Raw genomic sequence first — 27,306 nt, forward strand, 5'->3', positions numbered from 1 at the left:
ATACCTGTTAGCTCAGGTGAGTTTAAAAGGCTGCTGTTGATAACAAGGGCATTTGCTAAATAGATGGTGTGTGTGCAACAATATACTGAAAGGTCAATTATATTGTGCAGCTTATCTCACCACCTGTAGTTATTTAGGTGAAAGCTCCAAAATGCTTGCCTAATATGTATGTTTATCCAAAAGGAAGTATAGAGGGAGAGCTAGATAGATAGCATTGCATTACATTACATTACATGGCAATGCAATGCACAGTTGCTGAAGTTGAACCAAAATGAGCTTGTCATCTGGCTTCTGCAACTTTTAACATGAAAAATCCAATGAGGAGAAGAAAAGCAAAGCCAAAGAGTCCATCCCAAAATCCGACAAACAAGCAAAATGAACAAAAAGCATTGAATTCAATTCTTTCTGATTTTAGAAACTGCATTAAAGAAGGGGTGCACTGGTCCTGGAGATACTGCAATACCAGGTCAATGCGTGGAGTGGACAGAGCAAGCTCTTTTTCCATCTCCCTGTTCTAAAAATCCATTTAATATATGGTCCCCAGATAGGGGACGTATCAGATATTAAACTGATAAGAACAGATACTACACTTGATCTTAGCCAAAAGGCCGAGAAGCGATAACCAGAATTGGTTTCCGACTACGGTGCCACCCAAGGATTCTGAAAAGTCCATTTGTGGAGATGGCCACCTGGACTCCCGTTAAGAAGACATGCTGTCAACCTCTAGATCCCTCACATGCCTGCACTTTTCGGCTTGCTGCTGCTGCAATCCACGCGTTTTAGATCTGCATAACTCCACCTCTTTTAGCACAGTACCCTCAACCTCCGGCTGTTCCCACCCGCCTCAACACCGTTGGAAGGGAGGAGAACCAATTAAGGCGGGGGGGGGGGGTGGAACGAGCAGCTGTCTACCCTTAGCAGGAGGGTTGCTGATTAATTACCTCTCCTGCTGCTGCTGCTGCTGGCTGTCCAGCAGCAGACTGAAGGTGGCTGCTGCTGTGCGCAGGTATATAAAGGCTCAGAGCCTATTATGACACGCGCAGCCAGCGTTCCTTTGCCACATTCCGTCTACTGCAGGCGGGATACCTGGATGCCTGAATGTCACTGAGAAGCTCACAGAGACCGCCATAAGCAACAGTTTAAAAGAATGCCACAGACTAATCAACCAAACTTTTTGGGTTGGTTTCTCTTTTATAGTCTGCAGGCATTAAATGAAAGAAGTCAGTGTTCCAGCAGAGGGAGACAACGTTTCAGAAAAGGCATTGTAGCAAACCAAAAAAGAAATTTTAAGCGCAGCAGAGTAACCAGCTCACATACCTGTTAGCTCAGGTGAGTTTAAAAGGCTGCTGTTGATAACAAGGGCATTTGCTAAATAGATGGTGTGTGTGCAACAATATACTGAAAGGTCAATTATATTGTGCAGCTTATCTCACCACCTGTAGTTATTTAGGTGAAAGCTCCAAAATGCTTGCCTAATATGTCTGTTTATCCAAAAGGAAGTATAGAGGGAGAGCTAGATAGATAGCATTGCATTACATTACATTACATGGCAATGCAATGCACAGTTGCTGAAGTTGAACCAAAATGAGCTTGTCATCTGGCTTCTGCAACTTTTAACATGAAAAATCCAATGAGGAGAAGAAAAGCAAAGCCAAAGAGTCCATCCCAAAATCCGACAAACAAGCAAAATGAACAAAAAGCATTGAATTCAATTCTTTCTGATTTTAGAAACTGCATTAAAGAAGGGGTGCACTGGTCCTGGAGATACTGCAATACCAGGTCAATGCGTGGAGTGGACAGAGCAAGCTCTTTTTCCATCTCCCTGTTCTAAAAATCCATTTAATATATGGTCCCCAGATAGGGGACGTATCAGATATTAAACTGATAAGAACAGATACTACACTTGATCTTAGCCAAAAGGCCGAGAAGCGATAACCAGAATTGGTTTCCGACTACGGTGCCACCCAAGGATTCTGAAAAGTCCATTTGTGGAGATGGCCACCTGGACTCCCGTTAAGAAGACATGCTGTCAACCTCTAGATCCCTCACATGCCTGCACTTTTCGGCTTGCTGCTGCTGCAATCCACGCGTTTTAGATCTGCATAACTCCACCTCTTTTAGCACAGTACCCTCAACCTCCGGCTGTTCCCACCCGCCTCAACACCGTTGGAAGGGAGGAGAACCAATTAAGGCGGGGGGGGGGGGTGGAACGAGCAGCTGTCTACCCTTAGCAGGAGGGTTGCTGATTAATTACCTCTCCTGCTGCTGCTGCTGCTGGCTGTCCAGCAGCAGACTGAAGGTGGCTGCTGCTGTGCGCAGGTATATAAAGGCTCAGAGCCTATTATGACACGCGCAGCCAGCGTTCCTTTGCCACATTCCGTCTACTGCAGGCGGGATACCTGGATGCCTGAATGTCACTGAGAAGCTCACAGAGACCGCCATAAGCAACAGTTTAAAAGAATGCCACAGACTAATCAACCAAACTTTTTGGGTTGGTTTCTCTTTTATAGTCTGCAGGCATTAAATGAAAGAAGTCAGTGTTCCAGCAGAGGGAGACAACGTTTCAGAAAAGGCATTGTAGCAAACCAAAAAAGAAATTTTAAGCGCAGCAGAGTAACCAGCTCACATACCTGTTAGCTCAGGTGAGTTTAAAAGGCTGCTGTTGATAACAAGGGCATTTGCTAAATAGATGGTGTGTGTGCAACAATATACTGAAAGGTCAATTATATTGTGCAGCTTATCTCACCACCTGTAGTTATTTAGGTGAAAGCTCCAAAATGCTTGCCTAATATGTCTGTTTATCCAAAAGGAAGTATAGAGGGAGAGCTAGATAGATAGCATTGCATTACATTACATTACATGGCAATGCAATGCACAGTTGCTGAAGTTGAACCAAAATGAGCTTGTCATCTGGCTTCTGCAACTTTTAACATGAAAAATCCAATGAGGAGAAGAAAAGCAAAGCCAAAGAGTCCATCCCAAAATCCGACAAACAAGCAAAATGAACAAAAAGCATTGAATTCAATTCTTTCTGATTTTAGAAACTGCATTAAAGAAGGGGTGCACCGGTCCTGGAGATACTGCAATACCAGGTCAATGCGTGGAGTGGACAGAGCAAGCTCTTTTTCCATCTCCCTGTTCTAAAAATCCATTTAATATATGGTCCCCAGATAGGGGACGTATCAGATATTAAACTGATAAGAACAGATACTACACTTGATCTTAGCCAAAAGGCCGAGAAGCGATAACCAGAATTGGTTTCCGACTACGGTGCCACCCAAGGATTCTGAAAAGTCCATTTGTGGAGATGGCCACCTGGACTCCCGTTAAGAAGACATGCTGTCAACCTCTAGATCCCTCACATGCCTGCACTTTTCGGCTTGCTGCTGCTGCAATCCACGCGTTTTAGATCTGCATAACTCCACCTCTTTTAGCACAGTACCCTCAACCCCCGGCTGTTCCCACCCGCCTCAACACCGTTGGAAGGGAGGAGAACCAATTAAGGCGGGGGGGGGGGTGGAACGAGCAGCTGTCTACCCTTAGCAGGAGGGTTGCTGATTAATTACCTCTCCTGCTGCTGCTGCTGCTGGCTGTCCAGCAGCATTCTGAAGGTGGCTGCTGCTGTGCGCAGGTATATAAAGGCTCAGAGCCTATTATGACACGCGCAGCCAGCGTTCCATTGCCACATTCCGTCTACTGCAGGCGGGATACCTGGATGGCTGAATGTCACTGAGAAGCTCACAGAGACCGCCATAAGCAACAGTTTAAAAGAATGCCACAGACTAATCAACCAAACTTTTTGGGTTGGTTTCTCTTTTATAGTCTGCAGGCATTAAATGAAAGAAGTCAGTGTTCCAGCAGAGGGAGACAACGTTTCAGAAAAGGCATTGTAGCAAACCAAAAAAGAAATTTTAAGCGCAGCAGAGTAACCAGCTCACATACCTGTTAGCTCAGGTGAGTTTAAAAGGCTGCTGTTGATAACAAGGGCATTTGCTAAATAGATGGTGTGTGTGCAACAATATACTGAAAGGTCAATTATATTGTGCAGCTTATCTCACCACCTGTAGTTATTTAGGTGAAAGCTCCAAAATGCTTGCCTAATATGTCTGTTTATCCAAAAGGAAGTATAGAGGGAGAGCTAGATAGATAGCATTGCATTACATTACATTACATGGCAATGCAATGCACAGTTGCTGAAGTTGAACCAAAATGAGCTTGTCATCTGGCTTCTGCAACTTTTAACATGAAAAATGCAATGAGGAGAAGAAAAGCAAAGCCAAAGAGTCCATCCCAAAATCCGACAAACAAGCAAAATGAACAAAAAGCATTGAATTCAATTCTTTCTGATTTTAGAAACTGCATTAAAGAAGGGGTGCACCGGTCCTGGAGATACTGCAATACCAGGTCAATGCGTGGAGTGGACAGAGCAAGCTCTTTTTCCATCTCCCTGTTCTAAAAATCCATTTAATATATGGTCCCCAGATAGGGGACGTATCAGATATTAAACTGATAAGAACAGATACTACACTTGATCTTAGCCAAAAGGCCGAGAAGCGATAACCAGAATTGGTTTCCGACTACGGTGCCACCCAAGGATTCTGAAAAGTCCATTTGTGGAGATGGCCACCTGGACTCCCGTTAAGAAGACATGCTGTCAACCTCTAGATCCCTCACATGCCTGCACTTTTCGGCTTGCTGCTGCTGCAATCCACGCGTTTTAGATCTGCATAACTCCACCTCTTTTAGCACAGTACCCTTAACCCCCGGCTGTTCCCACCCGCCTCAACACCGTTGGAAGGGAGGAGAACCAATTAAGGCGGGGGGGGGGTGGAACGAGCAGCTGTCTACCCTTAGCAGGAGGGTTGCTGATTAATTACCTCTACTGCTGCTGCTGCTGCTGGCTGTCCAGCAGCAGACTGAAGGTGGCTGCTGCTGTGCGCAGGTATATAAAGGCTCAGAGCCTATTATGACACGCGCAGCCAGCGTTCCATTGCCACATTCCGTCTACTGCAGGCGGGATACCTGGATGGCTGAATGTCACTGAGAAGCTCACAGAGACCGCCATAAGCAACAGTTTAAAAGAATGCCACAGACTAATCAACCAAACTTTTTGGGTTGGTTTCTCTTTTATAGTCTGCAGGCATTAAATGAAAGAAGTCAGTGTTCCAGCAGAGGGAGACAACGTTTCAGAAAAGGCATTGTAGCAAACCAAAAAAGAAATTTTAAGCGCAGCAGAGTAACCAGCTCACATACCTGTTAGCTCAGGTGAGTTTAAAAGGCTGCTGTTGATAACAAGGGCATTTGCTAAATAGATGGTGTGTGTGCAACAATATACTGAAAGGTCAATTATATTGTGCAGCTTATCTCACCACCTGTAGTTATTTAGGTGAAAGCTCCAAAATGCTTGCCTAATATGTCTGTTTATCCAAAAGGAAGTATAGAGGGAGAGCTAGATAGATAGCATTGCATTACATTACATTACATGGCAATGCAATGCACAGTTGCTGAAGTTGAACCAAAATGAGCTTGTCATCTGGCTTCTGCAACTTTTAACATGAAAAATCCAATGAGGAGAAGAAAAGCAAAGCCAAAGAGTCCATCCCAAAATCTGACAAACAAGCAAAATGAACAAAAAGCATTGAATTCAATTCTTTCTGATTTTAGAAACTGCATTAAAGAAGGGGTGCACCGGTCCTGGAGATACTGCAATACCAGGTCAATGCGTGGAGTGGACAGAGCAAGCTCTTTTTCCATCTCCCTGTTCTAAAAATCCATTTAGTATATGGTCCCCAGATAGGGGACGTATCAGATATTAAACTGATAAGAACAGATACTACACTTGATCTTAGCCAAAAGGCCGAGAAGCGATAACCAGAATTGGTTTCCGACTACGGTGCCACCCAAGGATTCTGAAAAGTCCATTTGTGGAGATGGCCACCTGGACTCCCGTTAAGAAGACATGCTGTCAACCTCTAGATCCCTCACATGCCTGCACTTTTCGGCTTGCTGCTGCTGCAATCCACGCGTTTTAGATCTGCATAACTCCACCTCTTTTAGCACAGTACCCTCAACCCCCGGCTGTTCCCACCCGCCTCAACACCGTTGGAAGGGAGGAGAACCAATTAAGGCGGGGGGGGGGGTGGAACGAGCAGCTGTCTACCCTTAGCAGGAGGGTTGCTGATTAATTACCTCTCCTGCTGCTGCTGCTGCTGGCTGTCCAGCAGCAGACTGAAGGTGGCTGCTGCTGTGCGCAGGTATATAAAGGCTCAGAGCCTATTATGACACGCGCAGCCAGCGTTCCATTGCCACATTCCGTCTACTGCAGGCGGGATACCTGGATGACTGAATGTCACTGAGAAGCTCACAGAGACCGCCATAAGCAACAGTTTAAAAGAATGCCACAGACTAATCAACCAAACTTTTTGGGTTGGTTTCTCTTTTATAGTCTGCAGGCATTAAATGAAAGAAGTCAGTGTTCCAGCAGAGGGAGACAACGTTTCAGAAAAGGCATTGTAGCAAACCAAAAAAGAAATTTTAAGCGCAGCAGAGTAACCAGCTCACATACCTGTTAGCTCAGGTGAGTTTAAAAGGCTGCTGTTGATAACAAGGGCATTTGCTAAATAGATGGTGTGTGTGCAACAATATACTGAAAGGTCAATTATATTGTGCAGCTTATCTCACCACCTGTAGTTATTTAGGTGAAAGCTCCAAAATGCTTGCCTAATATGTCTGTTTATCCAAAAGGAAGTATAGAGGGAGAGCTAGATAGATAGCATTGCATTACATTACATTACATGGCAATGCAATGCACAGTTGCTGAAGTTGAACCAAAATGAGCTTGTCATCTGGCTTCTGCAACTTTTAACATGAAAAATCCAATGAGGAGAAGAAAAGCAAAGCCAAAGAGTCCATCCCAAAATCCGACAAACAAGCAAAATGAACAAAAAGCATTGAATTCAATTCTTTCTGATTTTAGAAACTGCATTAAAGAAGGGGTGCACCGGTCCTGGAGATACTGCAATACCAGGTCAATGCGTGGAGTGGACAGAGCAAGCTCTTTTTCCATCTCCCTGTTCTAAAAATCCATTTAATATATGGTCCCCAGATAGGGGACGTATCAGATATTAAACTGATAAGAACAGATACTACACTTGATCTTAGCCAAAAGGCCGAGAAGCGATAACCAGAATTGGTTTCCGACTACGGTGCCACCCAAGGATTCTGAAAAGTCCATTTGTGGAGATGGCCACCTGGACTCCCGTTAAGAAGACATGCTGTCAACCTCTAGATCCCTCACATGCCTGCACTTTTCGGCTTGCTGCTGCTGCAATCCACGCGTTTTAGATCTGCATAATTCCACCTCTTTTAGCACAGTACCCTTAACCCCCGGCTGTTCCCACCCGCCTCAACACCGTTGGAAGGGAGGAGAACCAATTAAGGCGGGGGGGGGGGTGGAACGAGCAGCTGTCTACCCTTAGCAGGAGGGTTGCTGATTAATTACCTCTCCTGCTGCTGCTGCTGCTGGCTGTCCAGCAGCAGACTGAAGGTGGCTGCTGCTGTGCGCAGGTATATAAAGGCTCAGAGCCTATTATGACACGCGCAGCCAGCGTTCCATTGCCACATTCCGTCTACTGCAGGCGGGATACCTGGATGGCTGAATGTCACTGAGAAGCTCACAGAGACCGCCATAAGCAACAGTTTAAAAGAATGCCACAGACTAATCAACCAAACTTTTTGGGTTGGTTTCTCTTTTATAGTCTGCAGGCATTAAATGAAAGAAGTCAGTGTTCCAGCAGAGGGAGACAACGTTTCAGAAAAGGCATTGTAGCAAACCAAAAAAGAAATTTTAAGCGCAGCAGAGTAACCATCTCACATACCTGTTAGCTCAGGTGAGTTTAAAAGGCTGCTGTTGATAACAAGGGCATTTGCTAAATAGATGGTGTGTGTGCAACAATATACTGAAAGGTCAATTATATTGTGCAGCTTATCTCACCACCTGTAGTTATTTAGGTGAAAGCTCCAAAATGCTTGCCTAATATGTCTGTTTATCCAAAAGGAAGTATAGAGGGAGAGCTAGATAGATAGCATTGCATTACATTACATTACATGGCAATGCAATGCACAGTTGCTGAAGTTGAACCAAAATGAGCTTGTCATCTGGCTTCTGCAACTTTTAACATGAAAAATCCAATGAGGAGAAGAAAAGCAAAGCCAAAGAGTCCATCCCAAAATCCGACAAACAAGCAAAATGAACAAAAAGCATTGAATTCAATTCTTTCTGATTTTAGAAACTGCATTAAAGAAGGGGTGCACCGGTCCTGGAGATACTGCAATACCAGGTCAATGCGTGGAGTGGACAGAGCAAGCTCTTTTTCCATCTCCCTGTTCTAAAAATCCATTTAATATATGGTCCCCAGATAGGGGACGTATCAGATATTAAACTGATAAGAACAGATACTACACTTGATCTTAGCCAAAAGGCCGAGAAGCGATAACCAGAATTGGTTTCCGACTACGGTGCCACCCAAGGATTCTGAAAAGTCCATTTGTGGAGATGGCCACCTGGACTCCCGTTAAGAAGACATGCTGTCAACCTCTAGATCCCTCACATGCCTGCACTTTTCGGCTTGCTGCTGCTGCAATCCACGCGTTTTAGATCTGCATAACTCCACCTCTTTTAGCACAGTACCCTCAACCCCCGGCTGTTCCCACCCGCCTCAACACCGTTGGAAGGGAGGAGAACCAATTAAGTCGTGGGGGGGGGGGGTGGAACGAGCAGCTGTCTACCCTTAGCAGGAGGGTTGCTGATTAATTACCTCTCCTGCTGCTGCTGCTGCTGGCTGTCCAGCAGCAGACTGAAGGTGGCTGCTGCTGTGCGCAGGTATATAAAGGCTCAGAGCCTATTATGACACGCGCAGCCAGCGTTCCATTGCCACATTCCGTCTACTGCAGGCGGGATACCTGGATGGCTGAATGTCACTGAGAAGCTCACAGAGACCGCCATAAGCAACAGTTTAAAAGAATGCCACAGACTAATCAACCAAACTTTTTGGGTTGGTTTCTCTTTTATAGTCTGCAGGCATTAAATGAAAGAAGTCAGTGTTCCAGCAGAGGGAGACAACGTTTCAGAAAAGGCATTGTAGCAAACCAAAAAAGAAATTTTAAGCGCAGCAGAGTAACCAGCTCACATACCTGTTAGCTCAGGTGAGTTTAAAAGGCTGCTGTTGATAACAAGGGCATTTGCTAAATAGATGGTGTGTGTGCAACAATATACTGAAAGGTCAATTATATTGTGCAGCTTATCTCACCACCTGTAGTTATTTAGGTGAAAGCTCCAAAATGCTTGCCTAATATGTCTGTTTATCCAAAAGGAAGTATAGAGGGAGAGCTAGATAGATAGCATTGCATTACATTACATTACATGGCAATGCAATGCACAGTTGCTGAAGTTGAACCAAAATGAGCTTGTCATCTGGCTTCTGCAACTTTTAACATGAAAAATCCAATGAGGAGAAGAAAAGCAAAGCCAAAGAGTCCATCCCAAAATCCGACAAACAAGCAAAATGAACAAAAAGCATTGAATTCAATTCTTTCTGATTTTAGAAACTGCATTAAAGAAGGGGTGCACCGGTCCTGGACATACTGCAATACCAGGTCAATGCGTGGAGTGGACAGAGCAAGCTCTTTTTCCATCTCCCTGTTCTAAAAATCCATTTAATATATGGTCCCCAGATAGGGGACGTATCAGATATTAAACTGATAAGAACAGATACTACACTTGATCTTAGCCAAAAGGCCGAGAAGCGATAACCAGAATTGGTTTCCGACTACGGTGCCACCCAAGGATTCTGAAAAGTCCATTTGTGGAGATGGCCACCTGGACTCCCGTTAAGAAGACATGCTGTCAACCTCTAGATCCCTCACATGCCTGCACTTTTCGGCTTGCTGCTGCTGCAATCCACGCGTTTTAGATCTGCATAACTCCACCTCTTTTAGCACAGTACCCTTAACCCCCGGCTGTTCCCACCCGCCTCAACACCGTTGGAAGGGAGGAGAACCAATTAAGGCGGGGGGGGGGTGGAACGAGCAGCTGTCTACCCTTAGCAGGAGGGTTGCTGATTAATTACCTCTCCTGCTGCTGCTGCTGCTGGCTGTCCAGCAGCAGACTGAAGGTGGCTGCTGCTGTGCGCAGGTATATAAAGGCTCAGAGCCTATTATGACACGCGCAGCCAGCGTTCCATTGCCACATTCCGTCTACTGCAGGCGGGATACCTGGATGGCTGAATGTCACTGAGAAGCTCACAGAGACCGCCATAAGCAACAGTTTAAAAGAATGCCACAGACTAATCAACCAAACTTTTTGGGTTGGTTTCTCTTTTATAGTCTGCAGGCATTAAATGAAAGAAGTCAGTGTTCCAGCAGAGGGAGACAACGTTTCAGAAAAGGCATTGTAGCAAACCAAAAAAGAAATTTTAAGCGCAGCAGAGTAACCAGCTCACATACCTGTTAGCTCAGGTGAGTTTAAAAGGCTGCTGTTGATAACAAGGGCATTTGCTAAATAGATGGTGTGTGTGCAACAATATACTGAAAGGTCAATTATATTGTGCAGCTTATCTCACCACCTGTAGTTATTTAGGTGAAAGCTCCAAAATGCTTGCCTAATATGTCTGTTTATCCAAAAGGAAGTATAGAGGGAGAGCTAGATAGATAGCATTGCATTACATTACATTACATGGCAATGCAATGCACAGTTGCTGAAGTTGAACCAAAATGAGCTTGTCATCTGGCTTCTGCAACTTTTAACATGAAAAATCCAATGAGGAGAAGAAAAGCAAAGCCAAAGAGTCCATCCCAAAATCTGACAAACAAGCAAAATGAACAAAAAGCATTGAATTCAATTCTTTCTGATTTTAGAAACTGCATTAAAGAAGGGGTGCACCGGTCCTGGAGATACTGCAATACCAGGTCAATGCGTGGAGTGGACAGAGCAAGCTCTTTTTCCATCTCCCTGTTCTAAAAATCCATTTAGTATATGGTCCCCAGATAGGGGACGTATCAGATATTAAACTGATAAGAACAGATACTACACTTGATCTTAGCCAAAAGGCCGAGAAGCGATAACCAGAATTGGTTTCCGACTACGGTGCCACCCAAGGATTCTGAAAAGTCCATTTGTGGAGATGGCCACCTGGACTCCCGTTAAGAAGACATGCTGTCAACCTCTAGATCCCTCACATGCCTGCACTTTTCGGCTTGCTGCTGCTGCAATCCACGCGTTTTAGATCTGCATAACTCCACCTCTTTTAGCACAGTACCCTCAACCCCCGGCTGTTCCCACCCGCCTCAACACCGTTGGAAGGGAGGAGAACCAATTAAGGCGGGGGGGGGGGTGGAACGAGCAGCTGTCTACCCTTAGCAGGAGGGTTGCTGATTAATTACCTCTCCTGCTGCTGCTGCTGCTGGCTGTCCAGCAGCAGACTGAAGGTGGCTGCTGCTGTGCGCAGGTATATAAAGGCTCAGAGCCTATTATGACACGCGCAGCCAGCGTTCCATTGCCACATTCCGTCTACTGCAGGCGGGATACCTGGATGGCTGAATGTCACTGAGAAGCTCACAGAGACCGCCATAAGCAACAGTTTAAAAGAATGCCACAGACTAATCAACCAAACTTTTTGGGTTGGTTTCTCTTTTATAGTCTGCAGGCATTAAATGAAAGAAGTCAGTGTTCCAGCAGAGGGAGACAACGTTTCAGAAAAGGCATTGTAGCAAACCAAAAAAGAAATTTTAAGCGCAGCAGAGTAACCAGCTCACATACCTGTTAGCTCAGGTGAGTTTAAAAGGCTGCTGTTGATAACAAGGGCATTTGCTAAATAGATGGTGTGTGTGCAACAATATACTGAAAGGTCAATTATATTGTGCAGCTTATCTCACCACCTGTAGTTATTTAGGTGAAAGCTCCAAAATGCTTGCCTAATATGTCTGTTTATCCAAAAGGAAGTATAGAGGGAGAGCTAGATAGATAGCATTGCATTACATTACATTACATGGCAATGCAATGCACAGTTGCTGAAGTTGAACCAAAATGAGCTTGTCATCTGGCTTCTGCAACTTTTAACATGAAAAATCCAATGAGGAGAAGAAAAGCAAAGCCAAAGAGTCCATCCCAAAATCCGACAAACAAGCAAAATGAACAAAAAGCATTGAATTCAATTCTTTCTGATTTTAGAAACTGCATTAAAGAAGGGGTGCACCGGTCCTGGAGATACTGCAATACCAGGTCAATGCGTGGAGTGGACAGAGCAAGCTCTTTTTCCATCTCCCTGTTCTAAAAATCCATTTAATATATGGTCCCCAGATAGGGGACGTATCAGATATTAAACTGATAAGAACAGATACTACACTTGATCTTAGCCAAAAGGCCGAGAAGCGATAACCAGAATTGGTTTCCGACTACGGTGCCACCCAAGGATTCTGAAAAGTCCATTTGTGGAGATGGCCACCTGGACTCCCGTTAAGAAGACATGCTGTCAACCTCTAGATCCCTCACATGCCTGCACTTTTCGGCTTGCTGCTGCTGCAATCCACGCGTTTTAGATCTGCATAATTCCACCTCTTTTAGCACAGTACCCTTAACCCCCGGCTGTTCCCACCCGCCTCAACACCGTTGGAAGGGAGGAGAACCAATTAAGGCGGGGGGGGGGGTGGAACGAGCAGCTGTCTACCCTTAGCAGGAGGGTTGCTGATTAATTACCTCTCCTGCTGCTGCTGCTGCTGGCTGTCCAGCAGCAGACTGAAGGTGGCTGCTGCTGTGCGCAGGTATATAAAGGCTCAGAGCCTATTATGACACGCGCAGCCAGCGTTCCATTGCCACATTCCGTCTACTGCAGGCGGGATACCTGGATGGCTGAATGTCACTGAGAAGCTCACAGAGACCGCCATAAGCAACAGTTTAAAAGAATGCCACAGACTAATCAACCAAACTTTTTGGGTTGGTTTCTCTTTTATAGTCTGCAGGCATTAAATGAAAGAAGTCAGTGTTCCAGCAGAGGGAGACAACGTTTCAGAAAAGGCATTGTAGCAAACCAAAAAAGAAATTTTAAGCGCAGCAGAGTAACCAGCTCACATACCTGTTAGCTCAGGTGAGTTTAAAAGGCTGCTGTTGATAACAAGGGCATTTGCTAAATAGATGGTGTGTGTGCAACAATATACTGAAAGGTCAATTATATTGTGCAGCTTATCTCACCACCTGTAGTTATTTAGGTGAAAGCTCCAAAATGCTTGCCTAATATGTCTGTTTATCCAAAAGGAAGTATAGAGGGAGAGCTAGATAGATAGCATTGCATTACATTACATTACATGGCAATGCAATGCACAGTTGCTGAAGTTGAACCAAAATGAGCTTGTCATCTGGCTTCTGCAACTTTTAACATGAAAAATCCAATGAGGAGAAGAAAAGCAAAGCCAAAGAGTCCATCCCAAAATCCGACAAACAAGCAAAATGAACAAAAAGCATTGAATTCAATTCTTTCTGATTTTAGAAACTGCATTAAAGAAGGGGTGCACCGGTCCTGGAGATACTGCAATACCAGGTCAATGCGTGGAGTGGACAGAGCAAGCTCTTTTTCCATCTCCCTGTTCTAAAAATCCATTTAATATATGGTCCCCAGATAGGGGACGTATCAGATATTAAACTGATAAGAACAGATACTACACTTGATCTTAGCCAAAAGGCCGAGAAGCGATAACCAGAATTGGTTTCCGACTACGGTGCCACCCAAGGATTCTGAAAAGTCCATTTGTGGAGATGGCCACCTGGACTCCCGTTAAGAAGACATGCTGTCAACCTCTAGATCCCTCACATGCCTGCACTTTTCGGCTTGCTGCTGCTGCAATCCACGCGTTTTAGATCTGCATAACTCCACCTCTTTTAGCACAGTACCCTCAACCCCCGGCTGTTCCCACCCGCCTCAACACCGTTGGAAGGGAGGAGAACCAATTAAGTCGTGGGGGGGGGGGGTTGGAACGAGCAGCTGTCTACCCTTAGCAGGAGGGTTGCTGATTAATTACCTCTCCTGCTGCTGCTGCTGCTGGCTGTCCAGCAGCAGACTGAAGGTGGCTGCTGCTGTGCGCAGGTATATAAAGGCTCAGAGCCTATTATGACACGCGCAGCCAGCGTTCCATTGCCACATTCTGTCTACTGCAGGCGGGATACCTGGATGGCTGAATGTCACTGAGAAGCTCACAGAGACCGCCATAAGCAACAGTTTAAAAGAATGCCACAGACTAATCAACCAAACTTTTTGGGTTGGTTTCTCTTTTATAGTCTGCAGGCATTAAATGAAAGAAGTCAGTGTTCCAGCAGAGGGAGACAACGTTTCAGAAAAGGCATTGTAGCAAACCAAAAAAGAAATTTTAAGCGCAGCAGAGTAACCAGCTCACATACCTGTTAGCTCAGGTGAGTTTAAAAGGCTGCTGTTGATAACAAGGGCATTTGCTAAATAGATGGTGTGTGTGCAACAATATACTGAAAGGTCAATTATATTGTGCAGCTTATCTCACCACCTGTAGTTATTTAGGTGAAAGCTCCAAAATGCTTGCCTAATATGTCTGTTTATCCAAAAGGAAGTATAGAGGGAGAGCTAGATAGATAGCATTGCATTACATTACATTACATGGCAATGCAATGCACAGTTGCTGAAGTTGAACCAAAATGAGCTTGTCATCTGGCTTCTGCAACTTTTAACATGAAAAATCCAATGAGGAGAAGAAAAGCAAAGCCAAAGAGTCCATCCCAAAATCCGACAAACAAGCAAAATGAACAAAAAGCATTGAATTCAATTCTTTCTGATTTTAGAAACTGCATTAAAGAAGGGGTGCACCGGTCCTGGAGATACTGCAATACCAGGTCAATGCGTGGAGTGGACAGAGCAAGCTCTTTTTCCATCTCCCTGTTCTAAAAATCCATTTAATATATGGTCCCCAGATAGGGGACGTATCAGATATTAAACTGATAAGAACAGATACTACACTTGATCTTAGCCAAAAGGCCGAGAAGCGATAACCAGAATTGGTTTCCGACTACGGTGCCACCCAAGGATTCTGAAAAGTCCATTTGTGGAGATGGCCACCTGGACTCCCGTTAAGAAGACATGCTGTCAACCTCTAGATCCCTCACATGCCTGCACTTTTCGGCTTGCTGCTGCTGCAATCCACGCGTTTTAGATCTGCATAACTCCACCTCTTTTAGCACAGTACCCTCAACCCCCGGCTGTTCCCACCCGCCTCAACACCGTTGGAAGGGAGGAGAACCAATTAAGGCGGGGGGGGGTGGAACGAGCAGCTGTCTACCCTTAGCAGGAGGGTTGCTGATTAATTACCTCTCCTGCTGCTGCTGCTGCTGGCTGTCCAGCAGCAGACTGAAGGTGGCTGCTGCTGTGCGCAGGTATATAAAGGCTCAGAGCCTATTATGACACGCGCAGCCAGCGTTCCATTGCCACATTCCGTCTACTGCAGGCGGGATACCTGGATGGCTGAATGTCACTGAGAAGCTCACAGAGACCGCCATAAGCAACAGTTTAAAAGAATGCCACAGACTAATCAACCAAACTTTTTGGGTTGGTTTCTCTTTTATAGTCTGCAGGCATTAAATGAAAGAAGTCAGTGTTCCAGCAGAGGGAGACAACGTTTCAGAAAAGGCATTGTAGCAAACCAAAAAAGAAATTTTAAGCGCAGCAGAGTAACCAGCTCACATACCTGTTAGCTCAGGTGAGTTTAAAAGGCTGCTGTTGATAACAAGGGCATTTGCTAAATAGATGGTGTGTGTGCAACAATATACTGAAAGGTCAATTATATTGTGCAGCTTATCTCACCACCTGTAGTTATTTAGGTGAAAGCTCCAAAATGCTTGCCTAATATGTCTGTTTATCCAAAAGGAAGTATAGAGGGAGAGCTAGATAGATAGCATTGCATTACATTACATTACATGGCAATGCAATGCACAGTTGCTGAAGTTGAACCAAAATGAGCTTGTCATCTGGCTTCTGCAACTTTTAACATGAAAAATCCAATGAGGAGAAGAAAAGCAAAGCCAAAGAGTCCATCCCAAAATCCGACAAACAAGCAAAATGAACAAAAAGCATTGAATTCAATTCTTTCTGATTTTAGAAACTGCATTAAAGAAGGGGTGCACCGGTCCTGGAGATACTGCAATACCAGGTCAATGCGTGGAGTGGACAGAGCAAGCTCTTTTTCCATCTCCCTGTTCTAAAAATCCATTTAATATATGGTCCCCAGATAGGGGACGTATCAGATATTAAACTGATAAGAACAGATACTACACTTGATCTTAGCCAAAAGGCCGAGAAGCGATAACAAGAATTGGTTTCCGACTACGGTGCCACCCAAGGATTCTGAAAAGTCCATTTGTGGAGATGGCCACCTGGACTCCCGTTAAGAAGACATGCTGTCAACCTCTAGATCCCTCACATGCCTGCACTTTTCGGCTTGCTGCTGCTGCAATCCACGCGTTTTAGATCTGCATAACTCCACCTCTTTTAGCACAGTACCCTCAACCCCCGGCTGTTCCCACCCGCCTCAACACCGTTGGAAGGGAGGAGAACCAATTAAGGCGGGGGGGGGGGGGTGGAACGAGCAGCTGTCTACCCTTAGCAGGAGGGTTGCTGATTAATTACCTCTCCTGCTGCTGCTGCTGCTGGCTGTCCAGCAGCAGACTGAAGGTGGCTGCTGCTGTGCGCAGGTATATAAAGGCTCAGAGCCTATTATGACATGCGCAGCCAGCGTTCCATTGCCACATTCCGTCTACTGCAGGCGGGATACCTGGATGGCTGAATGTCACTGAGAAGCTCACAGAGACCGCCATAAGCAACAGTTTAAAAGAATGCCACAGACTAATCAACCAAACTTTTTGGGTTGGTTTCTCTTTTATAGTCTGCAGGCATTAAATGAAAGAAGTCAGTGTTCCAGCAGAGGGAGACAACGTTTCAGAAAAGGCATTGTAGCAAACCAAAAAAGAAATTTTAAGCGCAGCAGAGTAACCAGCTCACATACCTGTTAGCTCAGGTGAGTTTAAAAGGCTGCTGTTGATAACAAGGGCATTTGCTAAATAGATGGTGTGTGTGCAACAATATACTGAAAGGTCAATTATATTGTGCAGCTTATCTCACCACCTGTAGTTATTTAGGTGAAAGCTCCAAAATGCTTGCCTAATATGTCTGTTTATCCAAAAGGAAGTATAGATGGAGAGCTAGATAGATAGCATTGCATTACATTACATTACATGGCAATGCAATGCACAGTTGCTGAAGTTGAACCAAAATGAGCTTGTCATCTGGCTTCTGCAACTTTTAACATGAAAAATCCAATGAGGAGAAGAAAAGCAAAGCCAAAGAGTCCATCCCAAAATCCGACAAACAAGCAAAATGAACAAAAAGCATTGAATTCAATTCTTTCTGATTTTAGAAACTGCATTAAAGAAGGGGTGCACCGGTCCTGGAGATACTGCAATACCAGGTCAATGCGTGGAGTGGACAGAGCAAGCTCTTTTTCCATCTCCCTGTTCTAAAAATCCATTTAATATATGGTCCCCAGATAGGGGACGTATCAGATATTAAACTGATAAGAACAGATACTACACTTGATCTTAGCCAAAAGGCCGAGAAGCGATAACCAGAATTGGTTTCCGACTACGGTGCCACCCAAGGATTCTGAAAAGTCCATTTGTGGAGATGGCCACCTGGACTCCCGTTAAGAAGACATGCTGTCAACCTCTAGATCCCTCACATGCCTGCACTTTTCGGCTTGCTGCTGCTGCAATCCACGCGTTTTAGATCTGCATAACTCCACCTCTTTTAGCACAGTACCCTCAACCCCCGGCTGTTCCCACCCGCCTCAACACCGTTGGAAGGGAGGAGAACCAATTAAGGCGGGGGGGGGGGGTGGAACGAGCAGCTGTCTACCCGTAGCAGGAGGGTTGCTGATTAATTACCTCTCCTGCTGCTGCTGCTGCTGGCTGTCCAGCAGCAGACTGAAGGTGGCTGCTGCTGTGCGCAGGTATATAAAGGCTCAGAGCCTATTATGACACGCGCAGCCAGCGTTCCATTGCCACATTCCGTCTACTGCAGGCGGGATACCTGGATGGCTGAATGTCACTGAGAAGCTCACAGAGACCGCCATAAGCAACAGTTTAAAAGAATGCCACAGACTAATCAACCAAGCTTTTTGGGTTGGTTTCTCTTTTATAGTCTGCAGGCATTAAATGAAAGAAGTCAGTGTTCCAGCAGAGGGAGACAACGTTTCAGAAAAGGCATTGTAGCAAACCAAAAAAGAAATTTTAAGTGCAGCAGAGTAACCAGCTCACATACCTGTTAGCTCAGGTGAGTTTAAAAGGCTGCTGTTGATAACAAGGGCATTTGCTAAATAGATGGTGTGTGTGCAACAATATACTGAAAGGTCAATTATATTGTGCAGCTTATCTCACCACCTGTAGTTATTTAGGTGAAAGCTCCAAAATGCTTGCCTAATATGTCTGTTTATCCAAAAGGAAGTATAGAGGGAGAGCTAGATAGATAGCATTGCATTACATTACATTACATGGCAATGCAATGCACAGTTGCTGAAGTTGAACCAAAATGAGCTTGTCATCTGGCTTCTGCAACTTTTAACATGAAAATTCCAATGAGGAGAAGAAAAGCAAAGCCAAAGAGTCCATCCCAAAATCCGACAAACAAGCAAAATGAACAAAAAGCATTGAATTCAATTCTTTCTGATTTTAGAAACTGCATTAAAGAAGGGGTGCACCGGTCCTGGAGATACTGCAATACCAGGTCAATGCGTGGAGTGGACAGAGCAAGCTCTTTTTCCATCTCCCTGTTCTAAAAATCCATTTAATATATGGTCCCCAGATAGGGGACGTATCAGATATTAAACTGATAAGAACAGATACTACACTTGATCTTAGCCAAAAGGCCGAGAAGCGATAACCAGAATTGGTTTCCGACTACGGTGCCACCCAAGGATTCTGAAAAGTCCATTTGTGGAGATGGCCACCTGGACTCCCGTTAAGAAGACATGCTGTCAACCTCTAGATCCCTCACATGCCTGCACTTTTCGGCTTGCTGCTGCTGCAATCCACGCGTTTTAGATCTGCATAACTCCACCTCTTTTAGCACAGTACCCTCAACCCCCGGCTGTTCCCACCCGCCTCAACACCGTTGGAAGGGAGGAGAACCAATTACGGCGGGGGGGTGGGTGGAACGAGCAGCTGTCTACCCTTAGCAGGAGGGTTGCTGATTAATTACCTCTCCTGCTGCTGCTGCTGCTGGCTGTCCAGCAGCAGACTGAAGGTGGCTGCTGCTGTGCGCAGGTATATAAAGGCTCAGAGCCTATTATGACACGCGCAGCCAGCGTTCCATTGCCACATTCCGTCTACTGCAGGCGGGATACCTGGATGGCTGAATGTCACTGAGAAGCTCACAGAGACCGCCATAAGCAACAGTTTAAAAGAATGCCACAGACTAATCAACCAAACTTTTTGGGTTGGTTTCTCTTTTATAGTCTGCAGGCATTAAATGAAAGAAGTCAGTGTTCCAGCAGAGGGAGACAACGTTTCAGAAAAGGCATTGTAGCAAACCAAAAAAGAAATTTTAAGCGCAGCAGAGTAACCAGCTCACATACCTGTTAGCTCAGGTGAGTTTAAAAGGCTGCTGTTGATAACAAGGGCATTTGCTAAATAGATGGTGTGTGTGCAACAATATACTGAAAGGTCAATTATATTGTGCAGCTTATCTCACCACCTGTAGTTATTTAGGTGAAAGCTCCAAAATGCTTGCCTAATATGTCTGTTTATCCAAAAGGAAGTATAGAGGGAGAGCTAGATAGATAGCATTGCATTACATTACATTACATGGCAATGCAATGCACAGTTGCTGAAGTTGAACCAAAATGAGCTTGTCATCTGGCTTCTGCAACTTTTAACATGAAAAATCCAATGAGGAGAAGAAAAGCAAAGCCAAAGAGTCCATCCCAAAATCCGACAAACAAGCAAAATGAACAAAAAGCATTGAATTCAATTCTTTCTGATTTTAGAAACTGCATTAAAGAAGGGGTGCACCGGTCCTGGAGATACTGCAATACCAGGTCAATGCGTGGAGTGGACAGAGCAAGCTCTTTTTCCATCTCCCTGTTCTAAAAATCCATTTAATATATGGTCCCCAGATAGGGGACGTATCAGATATTAAACTGATAAGAACAGATACTACACTTGATCTTAGCCAAAAGGCCGAGAAGCGATAACCAGAATTGGTTTCCGACTACGGTGCCACCCAAGGATTCTGAAAAGTCCATTTGTGGAGATGGCCACCTGGACTCCCGTTAAGAAGACATGCTGTCAACCTCTAGATCCCTCACATGCCTGCACTTTTCGGCTTGCTGCTGCTGCAATCCACGCGTTTTAGATCTGCATAACTCCACCTCTTTTAGCACAGTACCCTCAACCCCCGGCTGTTCCCACCCGCCTCAACACCGTTGGAAGGGAGGAGAACCAATTAAGGCGGGGGGGGGGGGGTGGAACGAGCAGCTGTCTACCCTTAGCAGGAGGGTTGCTGATTAATTACCTCTCCTGCTGCTGCTGCTGCTGGCTGTCCAGCAGCAGACTGAAGGTGGCTGCTGCTGTGCGCAGGTATATAAAGGCTCAGAGCCTATTATGACACGCGCAGCCAGCGTTCCATTGCCACATTCCGTCTACTGCAGGCGGGATACCTGGATGGCTGAATGTCACTGAGAAGCTCACAGAGACCGCCATAAGCAACAGTTTAAAAGAATGCCACAGACTAATCAACCAAACTTTTTGGGTTGGTTTCTCTTTTATAGTCTGCAGGCATTAAATGAAAGAAGTCAGTGTTCCAGCAGAGGGAGACAACGTTTCAGAAAAGGCATTGTAGCAAACCAAAAAAGAAATTTTAAGCGCAGCAGAGTAACCAGCTCACATACCTGTTAGCTCAGGTGAGTTTAAAAGGCTGCTGTTGATAACAAGGGCATTTGCTAAATAGATGGTGTGTGTGCAACAATATACTGAAAGGTCAATTATATTGTGCAGCTTATCTCACCACCTGTAGTTATTTAGGTGAAAGCTCCAAAATGCTTGCCTAATATGTCTGTTTATCCAAAAGGAAGTATAGAGGGAGAGCTAGATAGATAGCATTGCATTACATTACATTACATGGCAATGCAATGCACAGTTGCTGAAGTTGAACCAAAATGAGCTTGTCATCTGGCTTCTGCAACTTTTAACATGAAAAATCCAATGAGGAGAAGAAAAGCAAAGCCAAAGAGTCCATCCCAAAATCCGACAAACAAGCAAAATGAACAAAAAGCATTGAATTCAATTCTTTCTGATTTTAGAAACTGCATTAAAGAAGGGGTGCACCGGTCCTGGAGATACTGCAATACCAGGTCAATGCGTGGAGTGGACAGAGCAAGCTCTTTTTCCATCTCCCTGTTCTAAAAATCCATTTAATATATGGTCCCCAGATAGGGGACGTATCAGATATTAAACTGATAAGAACAGATACTACACTTGATCTTAGCCAAAAGGCCGAGAAGCGATAACCAGAATTGGTTTCCGACTACGGTGCCACCCAAGGATTCTGAAAAGTCCATTTGTGGAGATGGCCACCTGGACTCCCGTTAAGAAGACATGCTGTCAACCTCTAGATCCCTCACATGCCTGCACTTTTCGGCTTGCTGCTGCTGCAATCCACGCGTTTTAGATCTGCATAACTCCACCTCTTTTAGCACAGTACCCTCAACCCCCGGCTGTTCCCACCCGCCTCAACACCGTTGGAAGGGAGGAGAACCAATTAAGGCGGGGGGGGGGGGTGGAACGAGCAGCTGTCTACCCTTAGCAGGAGGGTTGCTGATTAATTACCTCTCCTGCTGCTGCTGCTGCTGGCTGTCCAGCAGCAGACTGAAGGTGGCTGCTGCTGTGCGCAGGTATATAAAGGCTCAGAGCCTATTATGACACGCGCAGCCAGCGTTCCATTGCCACATTCCGTCTACTGCAGGCGGGATACCTGGATGGCTGAATGTCACTGAGAAGCTCACAGAGACCGCCATAAGCAACAGTTTAAAAGAATGCCACAGACTAATCAACCAAGCTTTTTGGGTTGGTTTCTCTTTTATAGTCTGCAGGCATTAAATGAAAGAAGTCAGTGTTCCAGCAGAGGGAGACAACGTTTCAGAAAAGGCATTGTAGCAAACCAAAAAAGAAATTTTAAGTGCAGCAGAGTAACCAGCTCACATACCTGTTAGCTCAGGTGAGTTTAAAAGGCTGCTGTTGATAACAAGGGCATTTGCTAAATAGATGGTGTGTGTGCAACAATATACTGAAAGGTCAATTATATTGTGCAGCTTATCTCACCACCTGTAGTTATTTAGGTGAAAGCTCCAAAATGCTTGCCTAATATGTCTGTTTATCCAAAAGGAAGTATAGAGGGAGAGCTAGATAGATAGCATTGCATTACATTACATTACATGGCAATGCAATGCACAGTTGCTGAAGTTGAACCAAAATGAGCTTGTCATCTGGCTTCTGCAACTTTTAACATGAAAATTCCAATGAGGAGAAGAAAAGCAAAGCCAAAGAGTCCATCCCAAAATCCGACAAACAAGCAAAATGAACAAAAAGCATTGAATTCAATTCTTTCTGAATTTAGAAACTGCATTAAAGAAGGGGTGCACCGGTCCTGGAGATACTGCAATACCAGGTCAATGCGTGGAGTGGACAGAGCAAGCTCTTTTTCCATCTCCCTGTTCTAAAAATCCATTTAATATATGGTCCCCAGATAGGGGACGTATCAGATATTAAACTGATAAGAACAGATACTACACTTGATCTTAGCCAAAAGGCCGAGAAGCGATAACCAGAATTGGTTTCCGACTACGGTGCCACCCAAGGATTCTGAAAAGTCCATTTGTGGAGATGGCCACCTGGACTCCCGTTAAGAAGACATGCTGTCAACCTCTAGATCCCTCACATGCCTGCACTTTTCGGCTTGCTGCTGCTGCAATCCACGCGTTTTAGATCTGCATAACTCCACCTCTTTTAGCACAGTACCCTCAACCCCCGGCTGTTCCCACCCGCCTCAACACCGTTGGAAGGGAGGAGAACCAATTACGGCGGGGGGGTGGGTGGAACGAGCAGCTGTCTACCCTTAGCAGGAGGGTTGCTGATTAATTACCTCTCCTGCTGCTGCTGCTGCTGGCTGTCCAGCAGCAGACTGAAGGTGGCTGCTGCTGTGCGCAGGTATATAAAGGCTCAGAGCCTATTATGACACGCGCAGCCAGCGTTCCATTGCCACATTCCGTCTACTGCAGGCGGGATACCTGGATGGCTGAATGTCACTGAGAAGCTCACAGAGACCGCCATAAGCAACAGTTTAAAAGAATGCCACAGACTAATCAACCAAACTTTTTGGGTTGGTTTCTCTTTTATAGTCTGCAGGCATTAAATGAAAGAAGTCAGTGTTCCAGCAGAGGGAGACAACGTTTCAGAAAAGGCATTGTAGCAAACCAAAAAAGAAATTTTAAGCGCAGCAGAGTAACCAGCTCACATACCTGTTAGCTCAGGTGAGTTTAAAAGGCTGCTGTTGATAACAAGGGCATTTGCTAAATAGATGGTGTGTGTGCAACAATATACTGAAAGGTCAATTATATTGTGCAGCTTATCTCACCACCTGTAGTTATTTAGGTGAAAGCTCCAAAATGCTTGCCTAATATGTCTGTTTATCCAAAAGGAAGTATAGAGGGAGAGCTAGATAGATAGCATTGCATTACATTACATTACATGGCAATGCAATGCACAGTTGCTGAAGTTGAACCAAAATGAGCTTGTCATCTGGCTTCTGCAACTTTTAACATGAAAAATCCAATGAGGAGAAGAAAAGCAAAGCCAAAGAGTCCATCCCAAAATCCGACAAACAAGCAAAATGAACAAAAAGCATTGAATTCAATTCTTTCTGATTTTAGAAACTGCATTAAAGAAGGGGTGCACCGGTCCTGGAGATACTGCAATACCAGGTCAATGCGTGGAGTGGACAGAGCAAGCTCTTTTTCCATCTCCCTGTTCTAAAAATCCATTTAATATATGGTCCCCAGATAGGGGACGTATCAGATATTAAACTGATAAGAACAGATACTACACTTGATCTTAGCCAAAAGGCCGAGAAGCGATAACCAGAATTGGTTTCCGACTACGGTGCCACCCAAGGATTCTGAAAAGTCCATTTGTGGAGATGGCCACCTGGACTCCCGTTAAGAAGACATGCTGTCAACCTCTAGATCCCTCACATGCCTGCACTTTTCGGCTTGCTGCTGCTGCAATCCACGCGTTTTAGATCTGCATAACTCCACCTCTTTTAGCACAGTACCCTCAACCCCCGGCTGTTCCCACCCGCCTCAACACCGTTGGAAGGGAGGAGAACCAATTAAGGCGGGGGGGGGGTGGAACGAGCAGCTGTCTACCCTTAGCAGGAGGGTTGCTGATTAATTACCTCTCCTGCTGCTGCTGCTGCTGGCTGTCCAGCAGCAGACTGAAGGTGGCTGCTGCTGTGCGCAGGTATATAAAGGCTCAGAGCCTATTATGACACGCGCAGCCAGCGTTCCATTGCCACATTCCGTCTACTGCAGGCGGGATACCTGGATGGCTGAATGTCACTGAGAAGCTCACAGAGACCGCCATAAGCAACAGTTTAAAAGAATGCCACAGACTAATCAACCAAACTTTTTGGGTTGGTTTCTCTTTTATAGTCTGCAGGCATTAAATGAAAGAAGTCAGTGTTCCAGCAGAGGGAGACAACGTTTCAGAAAAGGCATTGTAGCAAACCAAAAAAGAAATTTTAAGCGCAGCAGAGTAACCAGCTCACATACCTGTTAGCTCAGGTGAGTTTAAAAGGCTGCTGTTGATAACAAGGGCATTTGCTAAATAGATGGTGTGTATGCAACAATATACTGAAAGGTCAATTATATTGTGCAGCTTATCTCACCACCTGTAGTTATTTAGGTGAAAGCTCCAAAATGCTTGCCTAATATGTCTGTTTATCCAAAAGGAAGTATAGAGGGAGAGCTAGATAGATAGCATTGCATTACATTACATTACATGGCAATGCAATGCACAGTTGCTGAAGTTGAACCAAAATGAGCTTGTCATCTGGCTTCTGCAACTTTTAACATGAAAAATCCAATGAGGAGAAGAAAAGCAAAGCCAAAGAGTCCATCCCAAAATCCGACAAACAAGCAAAATGAACAAAAAGCATTGAATTCAATTCTTTCTGATTTTAGAAACTGCATTAAAGAAGGGGTGCACCGGTCCTGGAGATACTGCAATACCAGGTCAATGCGTGGAGTGGACAGAGCAAGCTCTTTTTCCATCTCCCTGTTCTAAAAATCCATTTAATATATGGTCCCCAGATAGGGGACGTATCAGATATTAAACTGATAAGAACAGATACTACACTTGATCTTAGCCAAAAGGCCGAGAAGCGATAACCAGAATTGGTTTCCGACTACGGTGCCACCCAAGGATTCTGAAAAGTCCATTTGTGGAGATGGCCACCTGGACTCCCGTTAAGAAGACATGCTGTCAACCTCTAGATCCCTCACATGCCTGCACTTTTCGGCTTGCTGCTGCTGCAATCCACGCGTTTTAGATCTGCATAACTCCACCTCTTTTAGCACAGTACCCTCAACCCCCGGCTGTTCCCACCCGCCTCAACACCGTTGGAAGGGAGGAGAACCAATTAAGGCGGGGGGGGGGGGGGTGGAACGAGCAGCTGTCTACCCTTAGCAGGAGGGTTGCTGATTAATTACCTCTCCTGCTGCTGCTGCTGCTGGCTGTCCAGCAGCAGACTGAAGGTGGCTGCTGCTGTGCGCAGGTATATAAAGGCTCAGAGCCTATTATGACACGCGCAGCCAGCGTTCCATTGCCACATTCCGTCTACTGCAGGCGGGATACCTGGATGGCTGAATGTCACTGAGAAGCTCACAGAGACCGCCATAAGCAACAGTTTAAAAGAATGCCACAGACTAATCAACCAAACTTTTTGGGTTGGTTTCTCTTTTATAGTCTGCAGGCATTAAATGAAAGAAGTCAGTGTTCCAGCAGAGGGAGACAACGTTTCAGAAAAGGCATTGTAGCAAACCAAAAAAGAAATTTTAAGCGCAGCAGAGTAACCAGCTCACATACCTGTTAGCTCAGGTGAGTTTAAAAGGCTGCTGTTGATAACAAGGGCATTTGCTAAATAGATGGTGTGTGTGCAACAATATACTGAAAGGTCAATTATATTGTGCAGCTTATCTCACCACCTGTAGTTATTTAGGTGAAAGCTCCAAAATGCTTGCCTAATATGTCTGTTTATCCAAAAGGAAGTATAGAGGGAGAGCTAGATAGATAGCATTGCATTACATTACATTACATGGCAATGCAATGCACAGTTGCTGAAGTTGAACCAAAATGAGCTTGTCATCTGGCTTCTGCAACTTTTAACATGAAAAATCCAATGAGGAGAAGAAAAGCAAAGCCAAAGAGTCCATCCCAAAATCCGACAAACAAGCAAAATGAACAAAAAGCATTGAATTCAATTCTTTCTGATTTTAGAAACTGCATTAAAGAAGGGGTGCACCGGTCCTGGAGATACTGCAATACCAGGTCAATGCGTGGAGTGGACAGAGCAAGCTCTTTTTCCATCTCCCTGTTCTAAAAATCCATTTAATATATGGTCCCCAGATAGGGGACGTATCAGATATTAAACTGATAAGAACAGATACTACACTTGATCTTAGCCAAAAGGCCGAGAAGCGATAACCAGAATTGGTTTCCGACTACGGTGCCACCCAAGGATTCTGAAAAGTCCATTTGTGGAGATGGCCACCTGGACTCCCGTTAAGAAGACATGCTGTCAACCTCTAGATCCCTCACATGCCTGCACTTTTCGGCTTGCTGCTGCTGCAATCCACGCGTTTTAGATCTGCATAACTCCACCTCTTTTAGCACAGTACCCTCAACCCCCGGCTGTTCCCACCCGCCTCAACACCGTTGGAAGGGAGGAGAACCAATTAATGCGGAGGGGGGGTGGAACGAGCAGCTGTCTATCCTTAGCAGGAGGGTTGCTGATTAATTACCTCTCCTGCTGCTGCTGCTGCTGGCTGTCCAGCAGCAGACTGAAGGTGGCTGCTGCTGTGCGCAGGTATATAAAGGCTCAGAGCCTATTATGACACGCGCAGCCAGCGTTCCAT

General features: G+C 45.1%; 21 non-coding genes across 21 annotated transcripts; all 21 read right to left on the reverse strand.

Annotated features, from left to right (window-relative positions):
* Positions 1 to 429: 429 nt before the first annotated feature.
* LOC141218596 (U2 spliceosomal RNA) lies at positions 430 to 620 on the reverse strand. Its single transcript, XR_012287292.1, has one exon. It is a non-coding gene; the product is annotated as a U2 spliceosomal RNA (small nuclear RNA).
* A 1,122-nt stretch (positions 621 to 1,742) lies between these two features.
* LOC141218711 (U2 spliceosomal RNA) lies at positions 1,743 to 1,933 on the reverse strand. The gene has a single exon (XR_012287403.1). It is a non-coding gene; the product is annotated as a U2 spliceosomal RNA (small nuclear RNA).
* Positions 1,934 to 3,055: 1,122 nt separating this feature from the next.
* On the reverse strand, positions 3,056 to 3,246 carry LOC141217968 (U2 spliceosomal RNA). Its single transcript, XR_012286736.1, has one exon. It is a non-coding gene; the product is annotated as a U2 spliceosomal RNA (small nuclear RNA).
* A 1,121-nt stretch (positions 3,247 to 4,367) lies between these two features.
* On the reverse strand, positions 4,368 to 4,558 carry LOC141217970 (U2 spliceosomal RNA). Its single transcript, XR_012286737.1, has one exon. It is a non-coding gene; the product is annotated as a U2 spliceosomal RNA (small nuclear RNA).
* A 1,120-nt stretch (positions 4,559 to 5,678) lies between these two features.
* Positions 5,679 to 5,869, reverse strand: LOC141218180 (U2 spliceosomal RNA). Its single transcript, XR_012286938.1, has one exon. It is a non-coding gene; the product is annotated as a U2 spliceosomal RNA (small nuclear RNA).
* A 1,121-nt stretch (positions 5,870 to 6,990) lies between these two features.
* Positions 6,991 to 7,181, reverse strand: LOC141217971 (U2 spliceosomal RNA). The gene has a single exon (XR_012286738.1). It is a non-coding gene; the product is annotated as a U2 spliceosomal RNA (small nuclear RNA).
* A 1,121-nt stretch (positions 7,182 to 8,302) lies between these two features.
* LOC141217972 (U2 spliceosomal RNA) lies at positions 8,303 to 8,493 on the reverse strand. Its single transcript, XR_012286739.1, has one exon. It is a non-coding gene; the product is annotated as a U2 spliceosomal RNA (small nuclear RNA).
* Positions 8,494 to 9,617: 1,124 nt separating this feature from the next.
* On the reverse strand, positions 9,618 to 9,808 carry LOC141218151 (U2 spliceosomal RNA). The gene has a single exon (XR_012286911.1). It is a non-coding gene; the product is annotated as a U2 spliceosomal RNA (small nuclear RNA).
* A 1,120-nt stretch (positions 9,809 to 10,928) lies between these two features.
* Positions 10,929 to 11,119, reverse strand: LOC141218181 (U2 spliceosomal RNA). Its single transcript, XR_012286939.1, has one exon. It is a non-coding gene; the product is annotated as a U2 spliceosomal RNA (small nuclear RNA).
* Positions 11,120 to 12,240: 1,121 nt separating this feature from the next.
* Positions 12,241 to 12,431, reverse strand: LOC141217973 (U2 spliceosomal RNA). Its single transcript, XR_012286740.1, has one exon. It is a non-coding gene; the product is annotated as a U2 spliceosomal RNA (small nuclear RNA).
* Positions 12,432 to 13,552: 1,121 nt separating this feature from the next.
* Positions 13,553 to 13,743, reverse strand: LOC141217974 (U2 spliceosomal RNA). The gene has a single exon (XR_012286741.1). It is a non-coding gene; the product is annotated as a U2 spliceosomal RNA (small nuclear RNA).
* A 1,125-nt stretch (positions 13,744 to 14,868) lies between these two features.
* LOC141217975 (U2 spliceosomal RNA) lies at positions 14,869 to 15,059 on the reverse strand. Its single transcript, XR_012286742.1, has one exon. It is a non-coding gene; the product is annotated as a U2 spliceosomal RNA (small nuclear RNA).
* Positions 15,060 to 16,178: 1,119 nt separating this feature from the next.
* Positions 16,179 to 16,369, reverse strand: LOC141217977 (U2 spliceosomal RNA). The gene has a single exon (XR_012286744.1). It is a non-coding gene; the product is annotated as a U2 spliceosomal RNA (small nuclear RNA).
* Positions 16,370 to 17,492: 1,123 nt separating this feature from the next.
* On the reverse strand, positions 17,493 to 17,683 carry LOC141217978 (U2 spliceosomal RNA). The gene has a single exon (XR_012286745.1). It is a non-coding gene; the product is annotated as a U2 spliceosomal RNA (small nuclear RNA).
* A 1,122-nt stretch (positions 17,684 to 18,805) lies between these two features.
* On the reverse strand, positions 18,806 to 18,996 carry LOC141217979 (U2 spliceosomal RNA). Its single transcript, XR_012286746.1, has one exon. It is a non-coding gene; the product is annotated as a U2 spliceosomal RNA (small nuclear RNA).
* A 1,121-nt stretch (positions 18,997 to 20,117) lies between these two features.
* Positions 20,118 to 20,308, reverse strand: LOC141217980 (U2 spliceosomal RNA). The gene has a single exon (XR_012286747.1). It is a non-coding gene; the product is annotated as a U2 spliceosomal RNA (small nuclear RNA).
* A 1,123-nt stretch (positions 20,309 to 21,431) lies between these two features.
* LOC141217981 (U2 spliceosomal RNA) lies at positions 21,432 to 21,622 on the reverse strand. The gene has a single exon (XR_012286748.1). It is a non-coding gene; the product is annotated as a U2 spliceosomal RNA (small nuclear RNA).
* A 1,122-nt stretch (positions 21,623 to 22,744) lies between these two features.
* Positions 22,745 to 22,935, reverse strand: LOC141217982 (U2 spliceosomal RNA). The gene has a single exon (XR_012286749.1). It is a non-coding gene; the product is annotated as a U2 spliceosomal RNA (small nuclear RNA).
* Positions 22,936 to 24,056: 1,121 nt separating this feature from the next.
* LOC141217983 (U2 spliceosomal RNA) lies at positions 24,057 to 24,247 on the reverse strand. Its single transcript, XR_012286750.1, has one exon. It is a non-coding gene; the product is annotated as a U2 spliceosomal RNA (small nuclear RNA).
* Positions 24,248 to 25,367: 1,120 nt separating this feature from the next.
* On the reverse strand, positions 25,368 to 25,558 carry LOC141217984 (U2 spliceosomal RNA). The gene has a single exon (XR_012286751.1). It is a non-coding gene; the product is annotated as a U2 spliceosomal RNA (small nuclear RNA).
* Positions 25,559 to 26,682: 1,124 nt separating this feature from the next.
* LOC141217985 (U2 spliceosomal RNA) lies at positions 26,683 to 26,873 on the reverse strand. The gene has a single exon (XR_012286752.1). It is a non-coding gene; the product is annotated as a U2 spliceosomal RNA (small nuclear RNA).
* Between the last annotated feature and the right edge of the window lie 433 nt (positions 26,874 to 27,306).

This window comes from Phyllobates terribilis, unplaced genomic scaffold (assembly GCF_046119375.1).
Source record: "Phyllobates terribilis strain yellow unplaced genomic scaffold, ASM4611937v1 Scaffold_249__1_contigs__length_2872098, whole genome shotgun sequence".
NCBI classification, from domain to species: Eukaryota; Metazoa; Chordata; class Amphibia; order Anura; family Dendrobatidae; genus Phyllobates; species Phyllobates terribilis.